Source organism: Pseudophryne corroboree, chromosome 4 (assembly GCF_028390025.1).
Source record: "Pseudophryne corroboree isolate aPseCor3 chromosome 4, aPseCor3.hap2, whole genome shotgun sequence".
Classification (NCBI taxonomy): Eukaryota; Metazoa; Chordata; class Amphibia; order Anura; family Myobatrachidae; genus Pseudophryne; species Pseudophryne corroboree.
Window position 1 is genome coordinate 665,727,197 of NC_086447.1, and position 14,799 is coordinate 665,741,995.

The 14,799-nt window shown below is 46.4% G+C and overlaps 1 pseudogene; it reads left to right on the top strand.

The window, feature by feature from the left end:
* Positions 1-507: 507 nt before the first annotated feature.
* Positions 508-626, top strand: LOC134912883 (5S ribosomal RNA; annotated as a pseudogene).
* The last annotated feature ends 14,173 nt before the right edge of the window (positions 627-14,799 follow it).

Here is a 14,799-nt window from a genome sequence, read left to right on the forward strand (position 1 = left end):
TTGCAGGAAATTAAGTGGTACCTTTTCCATGTGGATTATCAATGAATGTATCGCATATTGTACTGCCAATGAATGAAACATATTCATAACCTTCTTGCAATCTTTTACATATCCAAAATTACTTGACAAACCATCACTCACTATGAAAGGTTATTTATTGGTTTTCACAATTCCTTTGAGAGCAGAGGTCCAATATTGTCAATGATAGACATTTATTAATGGTAATTTTGGGGAGTCTCAGCTCACCACCTCCTTTTCCTCTCTGTACCCCGTCTCTCTCATTCACTGTCCACTATAATTCTATATGACGGTGAACAGCAGGAGTTGGGGCACACACTCTCTCTCTCCACTTTCTTTTTTTTTTAAACCCTCTCATCCACTGCCAGATATCAAGTTCCCTGCAATACAACTGTAACAGGGACTTGGGGCAGATCAGCGGGACAGCAGAAGCTCCCTACTTGGTATAAATGCCGAAACCACATGCTCTCTCATTTGTTTGAATCATATTACTACTGCAATACTTCACTGGCTACGCCCAAATCCATCTGATTTTGGAAGCAAAGCAGTGACAGGCCTGATCAGTACAAGGTCAGGTGACTACCTTGGAATATCAGGTGCAGTAGCTCCAATTATCAACAAACAGCAGAAGTGGTGGAGAAAACATTGGCCTTACCTCTATACCTATTCTACCAATTAGAACTACAATTTTGCAAGACCGCCTACCAGAGAAAGAAGCTTCAATAGCACAACCATTACAAATACCAAGGGAGCCATTATCAAGGAGTATATCTACCATTATTGAAAATAATTTTCCTCCATAACGATATTACACTCCTGATATACTAAGATATTGTACATATCTTTTATTTTAATATTTTTCACCAGAGGCGTATAGTGATGAGCGGGTTCGGTTTCCGAGAAACTGAACCCCCCCGAACGTCACCCTTTTTACACGGGTCCGAGCCATACTCGGATTCTCCCGTATGGCTCGGTTAACCCGAGCACGCCCGAACGTCATCATCCCGCTGTCGGATTCTCGCGAGATTCTATATAAGCAGCCGCGCGTCGCCGCCATTTTCACACGTGCATTGAGATTGATAGGGAGAGGACGTGGCTGGCGTCCTCTCCGTACTACTACTAATATGAAACAGTTGGTTGATCTGATTGCTTGTTTTATTTTACTATAATTGTGGGGAGGATTGGGGAGCAGCTGTTAGGAGGAGTACAGAACAGTGCAGAGTTTTGCTGATAAGTGAGTTGTGACCACCAGTTTTTTATCTGTTCTCTGCCTGAAAAAAACGCTCCATACCATATCTGTGCTCAGTGTGCTGCATGATATATCTGTGCTGAGTGCTCACACTGCTTAATTTTGGGGACTGGGGAGCAGCTATAGCAGGAGTACAGAGCACAGTTTTGCTGACAGTGACCACCAGTATACGTTTGTCTGCCTGAAAAACACTCCAGTGATGGCTTTTTTTTATACTAGTTTAGCAGTTTGCTGACAGTGTCCACCAGGTCCATTATACTGTATATAGCAGTACGGTAGGCCACTGCTGTACCTACCTCTGTGTCGTCACTCGTCATCCATTAATAATAATAAGTATACTATCCATCCATCTACATTGTATACCTGTGGTGGCTTTTTTTTTATACTAGTTTAGCAGTTTGCTGGCAGTGTCCACCAGGTCCATTATACTGTATATAACAGTACGGTAGGCCACTGCTGTACCTACCTCTGTGTCGTCACTCGTCATCCATTAATAAGTATACTATCCATCCACCTACATTGTATACCTGTGGTGGCTTTTTTTTATACTAGTTTAGCAGTTTGCTGACAGTGTCCACCAGGTCCATTTATTATACTGTATATAGCAGTACGGTAGGCCACTGCTGTACCTACCTCTGTGTCATCACTCGTCATCCATTAATAAGTATACTATCCATCCATCTACATTGTATACCTGTGGTGGCTTTTTTTTTTATACTAGTTTAGCAGTTTGCTGACAGTGTCCACCAGGTCCATTTATTATACTGTATATAGCAGTACGGTAGGCCACTGCTGTACCTACCTCTGTGTCATCACTCGTCATCCATTAATAAGTATACTATCCATCCATCTACATTGCATACCTGTGGTGGGTTTTTTTTTTATACTAGTTTAGCAGTTTGCTGACAGTGTCCACCAGGTCCATTTATTATACTGTATATAGCAGTACGGTAGGCCACTGCTGTACCTACCTCTGTGTCGTCACTCGTCATCCATTAATAAGTATACTATCCATCCATCTACATTGTATACCTGTGGTGGCTTTTTTTTATATACTAGTTTAGCAGTTTGCTGACAGTGTCCACCAGGTCCATTATACTGTATATAGCAGTACGGTAGGCCACTGCTGTACCTACCTCTGTGTCGTCACTCGTCATCCATTAATAAGTATACTATCCATCCATCTACATTGTATACCTGTGGTGGCTTTTTTTTTTTATACTAGTTTAGCAGTTTGCTGACAGTGTCCACCAGGTCCATTATACTGTATATAGCAGTACGGTAGGCCACTGCTGTACCTACCTCTGTGTCGTCACTCGTCATCCATTAAGTATACTATCCATCCATCTACATTGTATACCTGTGGTGCCTTTTAGTTGTGCGCATTAAAATATGGAGAACAAAAATGTGGAGGTTAAAAAAATAGGGAAAGATCAAGATCCACTACCACCTCGTGCTGAAGCTGCTGCCACTAGTCATGGCCGAGACGATGAAATGCCATCAACGTCGTCTGCCAAGGCCGATGCCCAATGTCATAGTACAGAGCATGTAAAATCCAAAACACAAAAGATCAGTAAAATGCCTCAAAAATCAAATTTAAAAGCGTCTGAGGAGAAGCGTAAACTTGCCAATATGCCATTTACGGCACAGAGTGCCAAGGAACGGCTGAGGCCCTGGCCTATGTTCATGGCTAGTGGTTCAGCTTCACATGAGGATGGAAGCACTCATCCTCTCGCTAGAAAAAAGAAAAGACTTAAGCTGGCAAAAGCACAGCAAAGAACTGTGCGTTCTTCGAAATCACAAATCCACAAGGAGAGTCCAATTGTGTCGGTTGCGATGCCTCACCTTCCCAACACTGGACGGGAAGAGCTTGCGCCTTCCACCATTTGCACGCCCCCTGCAAGTGCTGGAAGAAGCACCCGCAGTCCAGTTCCTGATAGTCAAATTGAAGATGTCAGTGTTGAAGTACACCAGGATGAGGATATGGGTGTTGCTGGCGCTGGGGAGGAAATTGACAAGGAGGATTCTGATGGTGAGGTGGTTTGTTTAAGTCAGGCACCCGGGGAGACACCTGTTGTCCGTGGGAGGAATATGGCCATTGACATGCCTGGTCAAAATACAAAAAAAATCAGCTTTTCGGTGTGGAATTATTTCAACACAAATGCGGACAACAGGTGTCAAGCCGTGTGTTGCCTTTGTCAAGCTGTAATTAGTAGGGGTAAGGACGTTAACCACCTCGGAACATCCTCCCTTATACGTCACCTGCAGCGAATTCATCATAAGTCAGTGACAAGTTCAAAAACTTTGGGCGACAGCGGAAGCAGTCCACTGACCAGTAAATCCCTTCCTCTTGTAACCAAGCTCCTGCAAACCACACCACCAACTCCCTCAGTGTCAATTTCCTCCTTACCCAGGAAAGCCAATAGTCCTGCAGGCCATGTCACTGGCAAGTCTGATGAGTCCTCTCCTGCCTGGGATTCCTCCGATGCATCCTTGAGTGTAACGCCTACTGCTGCTGGCGCTGCTGTTGTTGCTGCTGGGAGTCGATCGTCATCCCAGAGGGGAAGTCGGAAGACCACTTGTACTACTTCCAGTAAGCAATTGACTGTACAACAGTCCTTTGCGAGGAAGATGAAATATCACAGCAGTCATTCTGCTGCAAAGCGGATAACTGAGGCCTTGGCAGCCTGGGCGGTGAGAAACGTGGTTCCGGTATCCATCGTTAATTCAGAGCCAACTATACACTTGATTGAGGTACTGTGTCCCCGGTACCAAATACCATCTAGGTTCCATTTCTCTAGGCAGGCGATACCGAAAATGTACACAGACCTCAGAAAAAGACTCACCAGTGTCCTAAAAAGTGCAGTTGTACCCAATGTCCACTTAACCACGGACATGTGGACAAGTGGAGCAGGGCAGACTCAGGACTATATGACTGTGACAGCCCACTGGGTAGATGTATTGCCTCCCGCTGCAAGAACAGCAGCGGCGGCACCAGTAGCAGCATCTCGCAAATGCCAACTCGTTCCTAGGCAGGCTACGCTTTGTATCACCGCTTTCCAGAATACGCACACAGCTGAAAACCTATTACGGCAACTGAGGAAGATCATCGCAGAATGGCTTACCCCAATTGGACTCTCCTGGGGATTTGTGACATCGGACAACGCCAGCAATATTGTGCGTGCATTACATCTGGGCAAATTCCAGCACGTCCCATGTTTTGCACATACCTTGAATTTGGTGGTGCAGAATTATTTAAAAACGACAGGGGCGTGCAAGAGATGCTGTCGGTGGCCCGAAGAATTGCAGGCCACTTTCGGCGTTCAGGCACCGCGTACAGAAGACTGGAGCACCACCAAAAATACCTGAACCTGCCCTGCCATCATCTGAAGCAAGAGGTGGTAACGAGGTGGAATTCAACCCTCTATATGCTTCAGAGGATGAAGGAGCAGCAAAAGGCCATTCAAGCCTATACATCTGGCCACGATATAGGCAAAGGAGGTGGAATGCACCTGTCTCAAGTGCAGTGGAGAATGATTTCAACGTTGTGCAAGGTTCTGCAACCCTTTGAACTTGCCACACGTGAAGTCAGTTCAGACACTGCCAGCTTGAGTCAGGTCATTCCCCTCATCAGGCTTTTGCAGAAGAAGCTGGAGACATTGAAGGAGGAGCTAAAACAGAGCGATTCCGCTAGGCATGTGGGACTTGTGGATGGAGCCCTTCATTCGCTTAACCAGGATTCACGGGTGGTCAATCTGTTGAAATCAGAGCACTACATTTTGGCCACCGTGCTCGATCCTAGATTTAAAACCTATGTTGTATTTCTCTTTCCGGCAGACACAAGTCTGCAGGGGTTCAAAGACCTGCTGGTGAGAAAATTGTCAAGTCAAGCGGAACGTGACCCGTCAACAGCTCCTCCTTCACATTCTCCCGCAACTGGGGGTGCGAGGAAAAGGCTAAGAATTCCGAGCCCACCCGCTGGCGGTGATGCAGGGCAGTCTGGAGCGAGTGCTGACATCTGGTCCGGACTGAAGGACCTGCCAACGATTACTGACATGTCGTCTACTGTCACTGCATATGATTCTCTCACCATTGAAAGAGTGGTGGAGGATTATATGAGTGACCGCATCCAAGTAGGCACGTCAGACAGTCCGTACGTATACTGGCAGGAAAAAAAGGCAATTTGGAGGCCCTTGCAGAAACTGGCTTTATTCTACCTAAGTTGCCCTCCCTCCAGTGTGTACTCCGAAAGAGTGTTTAGTGCCGCCGCTCACCTTGTCAGCAATCGGCGTACGAGGTTACTTCCAGAAAATGTGGAGAAGATGATGTTCATTAAAATGAATTATAATCAATTCCTCCGTGGAGACATTCACCAGCAGCAATTGCCTCCAGAAAGTACACGGGGACCTGAGATGGTGGATTCCAGTGGGGACGAATTAATAATCTGTGAGGAGGGGGATGTACACAGTGAAAGGGGTGATGAATCGGACGATGATGATGAGGTGGACATCTTGCCTCTGTAGAGCTAGTTTGTGCAAGGAGAGACTGATTGCTTTTTTTTTGGTGGGGGCCCAAACCAACCAGTCATTTCAGTCACAGTCGTGTGGCAGACCCTTCGCTGAAATGATGGGTTCGTTAAAGTGTGCATGTCCTGTTTATACAACATAAGGGTGGGTGGGAGGGCCCAAGGACAATTCCATCTTGCACCTCTTTTTTCTTTCATTTTTCTTTGCATCATGTGCTGTTTGGGGAGTATATTTTTGAAGGGCCATCCTGCCTGACACTGCAGTGTCACTCCTAGATGGGCCAGGTGTTTGTGTCGGCCACTTGGGTCGCTGAGCTTAGTCACACAGCTACCTCATTGCACCTCTTTTTTTCTTTGCATCATGTGCTGTTTGGGGAGTATTTTTTTGAAGGGCCATCCTGTCTGACACTGCAGTGCAACTCCTAGATGGGCCAGGTGTTTGTGTCGGCCACTAGGGTCGCTTAGCTTAGTCACACAGCTACCTCATTGCACCTCTTTTTTTCTTTGCATCATGTGCTGTTTGGGGACTATTTTTTTCAAGTGCCATCCTGTCTGACACTGCAGTGCCACTCCTAGATGAGCCAGGTGTTTGTGTCGGCCACTAGGGTCGCTTAGCTTAGTCACACAGCTACCTCATTGCGCCTCTTTTTTTCTTTGCATCATGTGCTGTTTGGGGACAATTTTTTTGAAGTGCCATCCTGTCTGACACTGCAGTGCCACTCCTAGATGGGCCAGGTGTTTGTGTCGGCCACTTGTGTCGCTTAGCTTAGCCATCCAGCGACCTCGGTGCAAATTTTAGGACTAAAAATAATATTGTGAGGTGTGAGGTGTTCAGAATAGACTGGAAATGAGTGGAAATTATGGTTATTGAGGTTAATAATACTAATCAAAATGACTCCCAAATTCTATGATTGAAGCTGTTTTTGAGGGTTTTTTGTAAAAAAAAAACACCCGAATCCAAAACACACCCGAATCTGACAAAAAATTTCCGGTGAGGTTTTGCCAAAACGCGTCCGAACCCAAAACACGGCCGCGGAACCGAACCCAAAACCAAAACACAAAACCCGAAAAATTTCCGGTGCACATCACTAGAGGCGTATTGGAATTGGTTATGTACACTTAGCAGTTTGCTTGATGTCAACATGGGGCATGTCAACCTCTTATACTAATACCATTCAACCCCACCTAAGGTGACTGTTGTTATTTGTGTGTAAGTCTGTGTCCATTCTTCTTTTATGATTAACCATAATAAAAGTTAAGTTTTAACATATTTCATATCCATCAAGTGTGCCCCAACATGAAGGGTCATTCCGAGTTGTTCGCTCGTTATTTTTTTTTGCTACGGAGCGATTAGTCGCAAACTGCGCATGCGCAATGTTCGCAGTGCGTCAGCACCAAGTAAATTAGCACAAAAGTTTGGTATTTTACTCACTGCCTAACGAAGATTTTTCATCATTCTGGTGATCGGAGTGTGATTGACAGGAAGTGAGTGTTTCTGGGCGGATACTTGCCGTTTTATGGGAGTGTGCGGAAAAACGCTGGCTTTTCTGGGAAAAACGCAGGAGTGGCTGAAGAAACGGGGGAGTGTCTGGGCGAACGCTGGGTGTGTTTGTGACGTCAAACCAGGAACGAAACTGACTGAACTGATCGCAGTGTAGGAGTAAGTCTCGAGCTAATCAGAAACTGCTAAGAAATTTCTATTCGCAATTCTGCTAATCTTTCGTTCGCTATTCTGCTAAGCTAAGATACACTCCCAGAGGGCGGCGGCTTAGCGTGTGCAATGATGCTAAAAGCAGCTAGCGAGCGAACAACTCGGAATGAGGGCCATAGTCTTTCTTTTTTCTTTGTACACTATAATTCCAACCACATAAATCATAAGGTTGCAAACATTGTCTTTTGTGTTTTAAAGGGACATACACAACTGTCTCCGGAGTGCCAAAGAAGCAGCAGTAATAGTGCTGTATTGTAATGCAGCAGGAGGAGTCTATTACAAGCAGACGCCTCCTGCTGCAGTAATGATCCGATAAAATGCAGCAGTGGATCTTTTCTCACCGTTATGCAGCTGTCGCAGAGACTAGGAGATCCCTGAACTCTTCCCTCCCCCTAAATCAGGGGTGGGGAACCTTCGGCCCTCCAGCTGTTGTTGAACTTCACATCCCAGCATGCCCTGCAACAATTTTAGCATGACCAAACAGCAAAACTGTAACATGGCATGCTGGCATGTGTAGTTCAACAACAGCTGGAGGGCCAAAGGTTCCCCATCCCTGCCCTTAATGGTTGTAACACACCTCTGTGTTCACAAACACAGGGCATCACCCCCCCCCCCCCCTTCCAGATGGGCAATAGCTAGGGGATCTAAATAACCCCCGATATGGCCTTTTGAATTCTGAGTTACTAACATTTCCCACTTCTCTGTTTAAAATGAAAATTACATGATTTTACTTATTTCGTGATTCAATGTATAATCTATGACTTGTTTTTAATCTCTCATTTGATCCTGGAATGTTGTGAGGCATTTTGCTACACTTGCACTATGGAGTATATTCACTAAAGGACGATTTTGTATTTTTTCCAACAATTTTTGGTTAATTTTTTGTAAATCTGTGAAACCTGCGCATCCAAAAGGGTGCGGAGTCTTGGGAAAAGGTGTGGGGCTTTGGGAAGAGGGTCAGTGCCTCGAGGGACCCCCGATTTGGTCACTATGGAGGCATGCCTAAAACTCTCCAATGTGATAGGCTGCGCCCAGGCCCCCCCTGGCACTGTGAATAGATGCGGCAGCGATTCTCTTCATCTACTTCGTGTGGGACAGCGTGACAGTCCCAGAAAAATGTGACAGTTGGGAGGTATGCTCCCAGAACAAATCACAGGAGACTAGCTGAGTAAGGAACTCATATTCAATAACTGTCGGAAGCTGCCGTCTTGTCGGGAAGACGGCAGCTTCTGACAGTTTTAGGTCGGAAGGGGTTTTGACCTATTCATTGTCGGAATGCTGTCAGAATGCACGCTGATTGGTGGCTTCAGCCGCCGATCAGCGTGCATTGTCAGAAGTGGGGCCAAACCCAACAGGTTTTAGCCCCATTTCCGACAATCTCAATCTGACTTTAAAAAAAGTCGGATTGAGACAAGTGAGCTGAGAGCAGGAGATGGGGGAGCAGCAGGGAGAGCAGGGACCCAGCGGCAGCGTCCTCCCGGATCCAGCAAGCGAGGTCCCACTTGCTGGAGCCGGGTGGACACTGCTGTGAGCCTCCGCTGCTGCAGCCGCTGCTACCCCGTCTCCTACTCTCCTCCCCCGTCCGCTCTGTCTCCTCGGCTGCTCCCCCCCCCACGGTGCTACAGACATCTCCTCACCACTTCCCCCTCAGCTCCAATGCCGCTGACTGCTCCCCCCTCACCCCCGGCACCGCTGACCACTCCCCCCTCACCCCTGGCACCGCTGACAGCTTCCTCTGCCGCAGAAAGAGCGTTAACCATGGTAAGTCTACCATAACTCTCCTTTTCTGCAGCGTGGTACAGCGTGGGGATGTCCTAAAGCAGTTCCTCAAGGGAGGGGACTCGCCCTAGCGGGTAAGAGAACCCAGCATCCACAGGAAGCATCCTGGGAGGCGGAAGTATCAAAGGCATAAAACCTAATGAACATGTTCACTGAGGACCATGTAGCCGCCTTGCACAATTGTTCTGGGGACGTACCACGGTGGGCCGCCCAAGAAGGTCCAACAGACTTCACAAACACAGGGCATCACCCCCCCCTTCCAGATGGGCAATAGCTAGGGGATCTAAATAACCCCCAATATGGCCTTTTGAATTCTGAGTTACTAACATTTCCCACTTCTCTGTTTAAAATGAAAATTACATCCTCTAACGCCTGAACCCACACCTCAATACCCTTTGTGGCCCAAGAGGCAGCTATGGTGGGCCTATGAATGGCCCCTGCGAGGGAATATATAGACTTCAGGCATCCTTCCACAAATTATCTGTCGGTTCCTTCAGGGAGGTGACAGTGGTGGCAGGCAGAGTAGATGACACCACGAGATGGGTGACGTGAGAATCCACCGGCAGTGGGTTTTTCCATTTACCACATAACTCTGCAGGGAGAGGATAGCGAGCCAAAGCCCGTTTGGGGAGCGGGAATTTCTTACCCGGGGTAGACCAGGTTTCCTTCCTGATGTCCACAAGATGATCAGAATGGGGTAATACAGTTTTTACCTCCTTCTGTTGTTTAAACATATCAGTTTTCTTGGCCACTGCAGTGGAATCCTCATCCTTATTGATTTGAAGGATCTGCTTAATAGCATCCACCAGGGCAGGGATATCAACCTGTAAGGTAGAATCCTCATCAGTAACACATGATTCAGCGTCTGACAGGATCATATGCTCCCCCTCCACGTCAGATGAAACATCAGAGAGGTTAGTGGATTGTGAGGAGGAAGCCGCCTGCTTAGTGGACACAGAGACATGGGAGTGCCCTGGAGTAGATTTCTGTCTAACCAAAGACTGTTTTAACTGTTGCAGCTGGGTAGACAAATTTTCTGCCCAAGGCGGATTTACTATAGGGACAACTTGTGGCAGTGACACCGGAGGTCCCATAGGGGGGCTAAACGGTCCACCAGAGTCCCTAAGAGGGTGGTGAACATAGCCCAGGGTGGCTCAATTGTAGTTACAGGAGCTGCAGGATGACTGGGAGGTGTATGACATTTAGCACACAGACCATCACACAATACTTCCCCCTCAGGTAAACCTCTGGAGCATACCTTGCAACTTACAGGAGCTTCCAGAGTTTTACTGCCCTTATTGTTAGACATTGTAATAAAGCAACAATTGGTACGATGAAGCCAGACATAGTACACAACTTGCGGACAAAGTACACAACCAGCGTCAGAATACACACACTTGTGAACTAAACCCCATTGTACGTGACTGTAACACAGTAAAATATCCATATAGCGATATGTACTGTGTACACTATATGAGAGGACTCTGACGCACCTAGTCCCTTCGGGTATAGAATGTAGTGATAGCTACCTTAGATGGGATACACATGAGAGTGAAACCATTCAGCAGGTACAGACACACACAGTCACAGACAATGCAGAGATTATTTTAAACACAATAAAACTGCACTGGACTAGTATATATATATATATATATATATATATAAACACAGCGCGGTCCTAGACCGGAGGTATATATCAGAATACTCGTACAATATATTCTGTAATAGGTACACTCTTTCTTAACTAACGCTGTCTGAAATAAGACATGTAGAATACTCAAGTGTCTGTAAAGTCTCTGCACTGTGGACAGGCGGCTTTACAGGGGAGACCTTGCCCTGGTATCTCAGAGACCAGTAGCAGCTATGCTCAGAAGATGGCGCCCAGCGTCTCTGTCATGAACTGAGGGAGAGTGTGAGGCAGCTCCAGTGAGGGAAATCTGCGAGGAGCTGGCACCCTGGACCGGGGAAGGGGCTACACCTCCGGTACTACAGAGCCTTACCAATAGGCGCGTTAGTACACCCGACCTGGACTCCTATGCCCTGGCGGATATAGTGGGATCCCTGCTTGGTAATAGTGTCCACGCCAGCATCGCAGTCTGTCTCCCTAGACTGCGACATGAATGCGATTTAGTGGTGGGTCCCGCCTGGGGGACCCTCTTACCTCCTCCCTTCGTAGCAGCCACGTGAACCAGGAGAGCGTCTGCGACCGTGTTCCTAAGTCGGAGCATCTCCGACTCAATTACCTGGGATTTGAGTCACAGGAGCATGCGACACCGCTTGGGAGGTGACAGAGATACAGCACTGAATGCTACCCTGACATAACAGTAATGCATCCCTTGAAGTCTTCTATTGCTTTTTCAGGGTTGCACAGTGCAGCCTGCCTGTTAGGTGACCTGCTGCCTGCATCCTGGGACAGTCAAAGCTTTGCCTGATGGTGCCTCTGGATCCAAGATATTATTATTATTATTATTATTATTATATTATTTTCAAGCCATTTGTTCCCAGGAATCTGAACAGCTCCAAACATAGTCTGTCGAGCCGCTCGCGAGCCCGGCTCATGAAGTTCCCGCCAGGCTCGGGATCATGGAAGAGGCCGAACGTCATCATCCCGATTCGGATTCTCGCAAGACTTCAAGTCTATAAGGCTTGGCGTTCCATAGCTCGGCGCCATTTCCCTGCATGTTTCCATGCTGCGAGGAGCTCTGCTATTGTGCACTGTTTGTCTTTTTCCTTTTAAGGACAGGCTGTCAGAGTGTCCATCAGGGGCTGTGCTGTGGGGCTGTCAGTCAGAGTGTCCATCAGGGACTGTGCTGTGGGCTGTCAGTCAGAGTGTCCATCAGGGACTGTGCTGTGGGGCTGTCAGTCAGAGTGTCCATCAGGGACTGTGCTGTGGGGCTGTCAGTCAGTGTGTCCACAAGGGCTGTCTGAGGGGCTGTCAGTCAGAGTGTCCATCAGGGGCTGTCAGTTAGAGTGCCCATCAGGGGCTGTCTATGTCAGTGGTAAAATGGCCTGGGGCTTTGTCAGTCAGTGTAGTAGTGTACATAAGAGGCAGTCAGTCAGTAGTGCACCTCTAAGAGGCTGTCAATCATTGTGTCCAGCACAGCTAGTGGGGCTTTTTGGTGCCATTACTGTCCATCAAAAAAGGCTGTGGTGCTGTCACTGTGTCCAGTGACTAGTCCCCTAAGTCCATCACAGTGGTACTGCAGTGACTATGCAGGCCCCACCCTCTGCAATCACAGATGCAGACTCCAAAAGGTGGTCAGAACCGCAGAGAAGATCATCGGGCTGAACTTCCCTCAGTCCAGGACCTGTACTTGTCCAGAGCTAAAAAGCGGGTAATGAAGATAGTAAAAGACCAGCTACACCCCGGCCACAGCATGTTTAACTTGCTTCCTTCAGGCAGGCGTTACAGGGCCGTCCCCGCCGGGTCCACCAGAAGCCTCAAAAGTTTCTTTCCCCAAGCGGTCCACCTGCTGAACTCCTGAACATTGACTGACTAGACGTACATGTAACTAACTTGTGTCCATACGGTATACCTATCTCTGTGACTTTACTTGCCCCCCCCACCTGCTTATCTGTTACCTACTTGGCTGTTGTATAGCAAACCAAAGATAAATTCCTAGTATACGCAAGTATACCTGGCCAATAAAGCTGATTCTGATTCTGATTCCACGCAGTGTGGAACAATCTGCGTTGCTAACAAATCTTCAAAAATTCTTTGCTCTTTACATTGTTTGTTGTGTGTATTGCACCCCTGATTTGTGAATTGTTATCTGTGAATTGAAAAATGGATAATAATCAGTTTACAGAACCAAATGCTAGCACTCCAGCTACTGCCACCAGTCATGATGCCGATTTAATGTCATCTAGTACTTACGCTAATGCTCAAGGGCATAGAGAGTTTATACAATTGGTAAAGACAAAAAGACCTTTAAGCAGTAATAAAAAGAAAGTTGGTTCCTGCTGAAAAACATATAATTGCCAACATGCTATTCACATTACGCAGTGGCAAGGAAAGTGTCAGGGATTGGCTTATATTTATGACTGGTGATTCTGCAACTATTAGTGAGGCATCTTCTGCCTCTCATGACAATTAAAGACCTTTTCACTCAAACTTTAGAGGTGTTAAAAAATTGAAAACCACTAAGGCAGCAAAACAAACTTTGCGTTCAGAAACAGAAATTTCACAAATACCTGAGGAGGATTATTTTCATGACACCGTAAAAGTAGGCATGTCACAGAGTCCCTTCGTGTACTGGAAGGAAAAAAAACTCAATATGGAGGCCCTTGTACAAACTGGCTTTAAGCTGGCCACCCTCCAGTGTGCACTTGGAGAGTTTCCAGCACAGCTGGGAACCTTGTGAGTGAATGGCGTAGAAGGCTACTTCCTCAAAATGTGGAAAAGATGATGTTCGTCAAAATGAACTGGAAATTCCACCCGGACGACCTTTCCCAGCAATTACATTGAAATACAGAGAAATCTGTAATAGCGGATTCCAGCGGGGAGGAATTAATTTTGTATGATGATGATGAGGATGTACACACTGATGTGGGTGAGGATGGCAGTAGCGATGACATCTTCTAGACATTGCAGAGCTGTTGTCTTAAGGCAACTGGTAGCTTGTTTTTTGGGGCCCAAACAAACCAATCGTTTCAGCTACAAGTGTGGCAATCCTTGTCGCTGAAATGATTGGTTTGTTAAACTGTGCATGTCCTGTTTAATATCCAACATAAGGGTGGGTGGGAGTGCACAAGTACAATTAGTCTTGCACCACCATTCATTTATCCCACTGCTGTGTGGCAGTGTTTCATAGATATGCTACAAACTCTGTTTGTGCCGCTGCTCTGTCACCTAGTAGTAAGTAACCAGCCAGCTAACAGCAGACTTTGACCTAAAGTGGATGAAAACAACATTGTGAGCAACAGGTGGTCAAAATTGTCTGCAAATGACTGGAAAGGAATGTTATTGAGGTTAATAATACTCTAGGGACAAAAAAAAAAACCCACAAAAATCATGTTTTTTGTCAATTTTTGAAAAAAATCCAAATCCAAATTACGTCACGGCTGCTTGGCAAATCCAAATGCAAATCCCGCCGACAAATCCAAATCATGGGGTCCGGCACACATCTCTTCTTGTTAGTAGTATCTGCTTTAGTTTATTCAAATTAATTTGTTCAAAATTAGATATTATCTCCTTAATGTTATTAAGCTCTCTCCTTGATTCCCCGATGATTAGGAGTATCTGGTCGAATGAGCACTTATTAAGGATGGCCACCCATCTTCTACAAAACTCTTGGCTTCAACAGTCTATTGTTGGTATATTTTAGATTCTAAATCCAATTGGAATTTTCTTTTCTCAAAAATAGTCAGATAAGCAGACTCCATACAGATAGAGATCTACCTCTCTTTTCTGAGATTTCAGTGAGTGGAAATAATGTTGCTGAACAGAATCCTCACAGTGCCGGCCAAATTATCCTCAAATAAAATCCTTTTAGCGTCTGTATCTGAACATGCGAG